Consider the following 6254-nt stretch of genomic DNA (forward strand, 5'->3'; position numbering starts at 1 on the left):
ACCTGGGCAGGCACAGGGACCTGTAGTAGCTGGTAGTGACTGTCCAGAGTCTTGGTGGAAGGATCAGAGATCTTGAGCGAGAAGACAAGCAACTCAAATCATCACCTACTGGTTGTTATCCAGGTAAGAGTTCAGAAGTGGGGAGAAGGAGTTTGCTTTGGTGTTAAGTTAGAGGCTACATGACAGATGGCCATTCACAGAAGCCAGAGAGCGTTGGGCCAGCAGACACTGTTCACAAGCCACCATGTCGATGCTGAGAATTGAACCCATTCCTCAGGAAGAGCAGAAAGTGCTCTTAAGTGCTGACCATCTCTCCAGGCCCTGCAATGGTTGGTTGTCAGCTTCACACACTGGGTAGGGAGAGCCTCAGCTGAAGGATTAGCTGCAGCATATTGACCTGTGGGCACATCTGTTGAGCATTTACTTTCTTTCTTTTTCACTTTTTAGATGTTGGTTTCTGGTTTCTTTTTCTTTTTTTTAATTAATATTTTTTTCATTCATTTTACACACAAAAGATGCCCCTCTTCCTTCCATCGCTCCCTCCAGCTTTCCCCCTAACCCACCCAGCACAGGAAGACAAGGCCTCCCATGAGGAGGCACATCCAGTAGAGGCAAGTCCAAGCCCTTCCCCTGCCTCAAGGCTGCACTAGGTTCCCATCAAGGGTATTGGACTCCAAAAAGCCTGCTCAAGCACCAGGGAGCGATTCTAATTCTACCACGAGGGGGCGCTCCAAGCACACCAAGCTACGCAACTGTCTTACCACGCAGAAGGCCTAACTCAGTCCAATGCAAGCTCCACAGCCTTTGATCCAACTTTCATGAGTTCCCACTAGTTTGGTTTGGTCGTCTCTGCAAGATCTGCATCATGATCCTAATGCACTTGCTCATAGAATCCCTCCTCTCTCCTACTAAACTCCTGGAGCTCTGCTTGGTGTTTGGCTGTGGATCTCTGTGTCTATTTCCATCAGTCATTGGAGAAAAGTTCTGTGATGACAGTCACAGTATTCACTGATCTGATCACTGGGGCAAGCAAGTTAAGTTCAGGCACCGTCTCCACTGTTTCTAGTAGTCCAAGCTGGGGTTATCCTAGGGGATTCCGGGCAATTTCCCTAGTTTTTTGAGACAGGGTTTCTTAGTGTATCTCTTGATGTCCTGGAACTCACTTTGTAGACCTGGCTGGCCTCAAACTCAAGTATTCTCCTGCCTCTGCTTTTGAATGCTGACATTAAATGTGTGCACCACCACCACCATCTGCTACATTCCTGGTTCTTAAATGGAGTTTGAAGGCTGGTAAGACACAGCATACGATGCAATTCTGTATAACTTAGTTTGATTCCTTAAAGGAAGGAGTGACCTGACTCCACAGAGTTGTCCTCTGCCCTCCACATGTGATCACAAGGTCTCTCTCTCTCTCTCTCTCTCTCTCTCTCTCTCTCTCTCTTTCTCTCTCCATCTGTCTCTCTAACTTTCTCTAACCCTTCCAGCCACCCACCCACACAAACATACACATTAATCAATTAGTTAATACTTAAAGATTAAATTTGTAACTAGATCTACCTCAAAGGCTCGGTCAGTTCTTGGGCAGTCTTTGACCTTAGTTTATACAGTTAACAGGGAAGATTGTAGGGGCCAGTAACTCCTTCTTGGGACCACATGTCACTATGAACATCCCACAGAACCAACTCCAGGAGCAATGTCTATAGACTTCAAACCATCCATGGGGGAGGGACTTGGCACTTTGCCAGTCACTGACTTGAGCTGGTTGAGGTGTTGAGCTAGCCCTTTCTCTGTCTCTGTGACAGCACTGATTCAGGCTCTGTCACCATCTACAGCAGCTCTGCAGGTCGGGACTGTGTGTGAGGGTGCACACATTCTACTTCTGTGCTACACACACAGTAGCCACAGGCCCCGTGTGCTGACTGGACACTGTTAGAGCACAGCTACAGGACTCTAAAGAGAAGTCACTGAGTCCTCCCCTCACTCAGGATGAAACTCCTTCTGCTGGTCACTCTGTTCACAGGTAGGACCCTTGTCCCCTCCGAGTACCCCCCCATCCCAAGTCTTCAATGCACAGCCCCACTGATCACACCTAAAGCTGTTTGGGGTTCCTGTTGGGGTCTATTAGCCTGTGGGTTGGGGTTCCATGTTCACCCTATGTCCACAACAGCTGGCACCTTTACCCTCTAGGTCTGAACTCAGACGATCCCTCAGTAAAGTCCACTACACTCACCGACCAGGCAAAGAAAGCCCCTTCTGCCTCTGCCATATTGCTCTGGCACCGATATCCTTGGCCCTCAGGTGCCCTGGATATTTGAATGTTCTTGTCTTTTAAAAATATTTATTTCTATTTTGTGTGTATGAGTGTTTTGCCTGCATGTGTGTCTGGGAACTGTAGTGAGAAGTGCCTACAGAGGCCAGAAGATGGTTTTGAATGTCCAGAACTGGGGTCATAGACAGTTGTGAGCTGTTATGTGGATGTGGAAGTTCTTCAAGTGCTCCTAACTGCAGTTCTTATTTTTTTATGACATTGTCATGTGGCTCAGGATGTCCTCAACCTCAACATTATAGCCCAGACTTGCCTCAACTACCCAAGTGTTAAGATTACATACACGTCTGACTTGCTTCTGCAATTCATTTTTTCCTTTATTTTATGGGACAGGGTTTATCTGTGTAGCCATGTCTGTCCTGGAACTCACTCCATAGATAAGGCTGGTGTTGAACTGAGATATCCACCTGCCTCTGTGTCCAGAGTGTTGGGATTAAAGTCCTGCAACACTATGTCCTGGCAACCTTGAACTTCTGATCCTCTTGCATCTCCCTGCAGAGTGCTGGTATTATGTAGTGTGTGTGTTCCACTGTACCTGGCTTCTCCTTAGTTTAATATTGACCAAGTATCCCACTGCAGACTGAGTCCTGGCTTTTTTCACCTACTCCTCGGGCAATGAACAGTTTGTTGTGTCAAATGCTGACATTACAATGATGATCTGACCATTAGCCTATGAATGGTCATACAAGAGATTCCTTCTAATTCTTCCAGTGTAAAACAATCAGCATGTGTTGGCTGCTACTCTGGCTCAAGGTCTCAGCTAGAACTGTGATGAATCCCACTGCTGGCTAAGGCTAGGGTTTCACCTAGGCTTGAGTAGAGGTGGGGCAGCTTTCAAACTCAAGAGATGCTTGGATTGTGGGGTTATGGAACTAAGAGGTCAGTTTGTCCCTGCCTGCTGACTGGAGAGTGTTCTCAGCTCCTCAACACAGGGACCACAGGGTAGGTCACAGTGTGATGGCTATCTGTCCTGACAGTGAGAAATGAGAAGGCAAGCAAGGCAAAAGGCAATGTCTATAGAACTTAGTCCTGGGGAGTCAGTGTTGTTCATTTATAATCCTACCGCTTGGGAGGCTGATGCCAGAGTGTTGCTAGAGTCAGAGGCCTGGGTTACAGAATTATTCCCTGTCTCAAATAAGTAGACAACTTCCTGCACAGGCCTGGCTGCCCTCTGATCTCCTCATGTGTAACATGACATTTATGAGTGCTCCCAAGTGCTTGCTTTCAACTTGTGTTGGGGCAAGCAAACACACACACACACACACACACACACACACACACACACACACACACCTCTATTCACTGTTCTCCTGATGCAGGGGCTGTTAGGAGTCTAGGAGGAAGTGTCAGGAGTGATGGTCATGCTTTATTGTGGGCCATGACACAGTTACAGTTGTAGTAATTGATAGTTCAGATGTCACCCCACCAGAGGACTGATTCTCAGATAGGGTACCCTGTCAGGCAAGTTCTTAAGGCTGCCATCTCTGAATCTGTTGCTTTCATCTGCAATTTCACTTGTGCAAGAACAGCTCTGACATCTCCTCATTTACCATGCATTTTCATGGAATGTGCACTTGTAATCTCATGATTCCATCTCAGTCTTATGGGCACACGTATATCCCTTTCTTTCATTTGCTGTAGCAGCCTGATCTGAACCCTGAAGAGGACCTTGAGGCTGGAACTCAAAGGCTTCTCTATAAGGAAGCTAGCAGGCAGGTATCAGACTCCTGGTAAAGCCAAGTGGGATTGATGGAGTGTGCTGTGCATTTTTCCAGCAGGTGCTACTGCACCCCGAATCAGCCCTCAGGCTGGGTGGCGCTTTGGCAATCTGTTCCAGTGCACCATCCCTTTGCTTTTTCCCTCCCCTGATCCCATCTCCTATGGCTGCTACTGTGGCTTTTTCATGTGGAGCCAATGGGAGAAAGACTTAGACAGGTGAGTTATCCATCTGGGGGGAGACTGGAGTGTCTGGGCTGGGGTGGGGACAGGACACAAGCAGAACATCTCATGAGGCATGAATAGAAGACATGCATTCATACAACTTTTATTTTTTATTATTTATTGTTTGTTTTGTTTCCAGACAAGGGTTCTCTGTGCATCCCTAGTTGTCCTAGAACTGTCTGTGCAGACCAGGCTGGCCTTGAACTCAGAGATTTCCAGCCTCTGCCTCCTGAGTGCTGATATTTAAGGTGTAAATCAACACCTCCAGCATGTATTTTCTACTCTTGTCATGTAAAGAAATCAGTCCAAGCGGACCATGTATCTAGTGGTCCCTAAAATTGAATGTGTGAGATGTAAATATTGGACAATGCTGGTCTCAGGCACAAATCTATAGCATGGCCAACCATCACAGCCCCTATCAAAACATCAGCTTTGACTGTAAAATGTCAATGAAACTTTGGAATATATAATTTCACTATGTTCATGGAGCTTTGTTTAAAAAAAATCACTTTTTGGCTACAGGGTCTCACTTATGTATCCGTGGCTGATCTCAAACTTAGAAATCCATCTGCCTCTGCCTCCCAAGTACTGAGAATAAAGAAAGACACTTCCACACTCCACAGAAATGGCTTTCAATAAAAATGTGCTTAATAAATGTCACAGTTTTTTGAGCTCAGGGAACATTACTTCTGGAACATCACGTTTAAGTCTTCCTGACTTGTTTGAGAAAGTCGGCAGGTGAGAACTGACCTCCTGTGGGTCCATAGTCCTCCCTCAGCTGTTCCTTCCTCTCTCCAGTTGCTGCCAGACTCGTGACAACTGCTATGCTCAGGTCAAGAATCTGGAAAGTTGCAAGTTCATCACAGGCATCCCCTATGGAAGCTCCTACTTATACTCATGCTCTGGGAATGAGATCACCTGCAGTGGTAGGTCTACACTCCAGGACCTCTGGACTCTGCTTTCTCCTGGGCAGGTTTGGAAGGGGCACAGAAGTGACAAGGACAGCCACCATTTAGTGGTCATTTCCTTCACCCCATTTGACATCACAACAGCCTTATCAGGTAGACACTAAAATACAGATGAAGTCTGAAGCTTTAATATTATTAATCACTTTCAACAAAAAATGAGGAGTTACATATTGGGGTAAGAGATCAGAGAACAGGGAGCTATCACCAGTTGCTTTCTACCACTTCTGTTCTCTCTTCCATACGGCTGAGATCCTCTCTAAGCCCCATTCTACCACTTCCTGTCTCCTCTCTGTCTATAGTCCTCCAAATATCTATTGTCAGCTAATGGCTTGCTCTGCCCTCTGCTTTATTTGTCAGAAGAACACAATCAAAATATCACACAACAGAGGTCCCTGATGGGGAAGATAAGGAAGCCTGGGCCAGATGCCCAAGGTCAACAGCTTAGAAGTGATGACATTTGGTTCAGGATCAATCATCTATATCATTCCAATGCCTTTAAAAAAACATTTCTGGGTTTTAAATATTTGTGGGGTAGTTATGCCTGTGGGACAGCACACCTGTGGAGTTCTGAGGACAACTTGCAGGAGATTGTTCTCTCATTAGACCATGTGAGTCCTGGGGAGGGAACTCAGGTTCAGAGCTGGCAGCAAGAGCATTTATTCCCTGAGTCCATTGTCTGCCCAAAGCCTCTCTGCCCTATAACCTGCAACGTTTACGGATACATTATTTACCAAACACTTTTAAGCTACATTATTGGCTATAAGCCAAATACTGAATTAAACACCTATGCAGGGCAAGATTTATCATTCCCATTTAACAGGTGAGGATTCAGAGGGCTGGGAATACAGCTCAGTTGTTAGAGTGCTTGCCTAGTATTTGCAGAGTTCTGGGTTCCAACTCCAGAACCCATGAATTAAGTGTGGTGGTGCATACCTGTAATCTAGCCCTGAGGAGGTGGAGGCAGAAGGATTGTCTTAAATCATATAATTTTAGAAGTGGTAGTTGGCATTTGTAGGTTT

This window comes from Peromyscus leucopus, unplaced genomic scaffold (assembly GCF_004664715.2).
Source record: "Peromyscus leucopus breed LL Stock unplaced genomic scaffold, UCI_PerLeu_2.1 scaffold_1228, whole genome shotgun sequence".
Lineage (NCBI taxonomy): Eukaryota > Metazoa > Chordata > Mammalia > Rodentia > Cricetidae > Peromyscus > Peromyscus leucopus.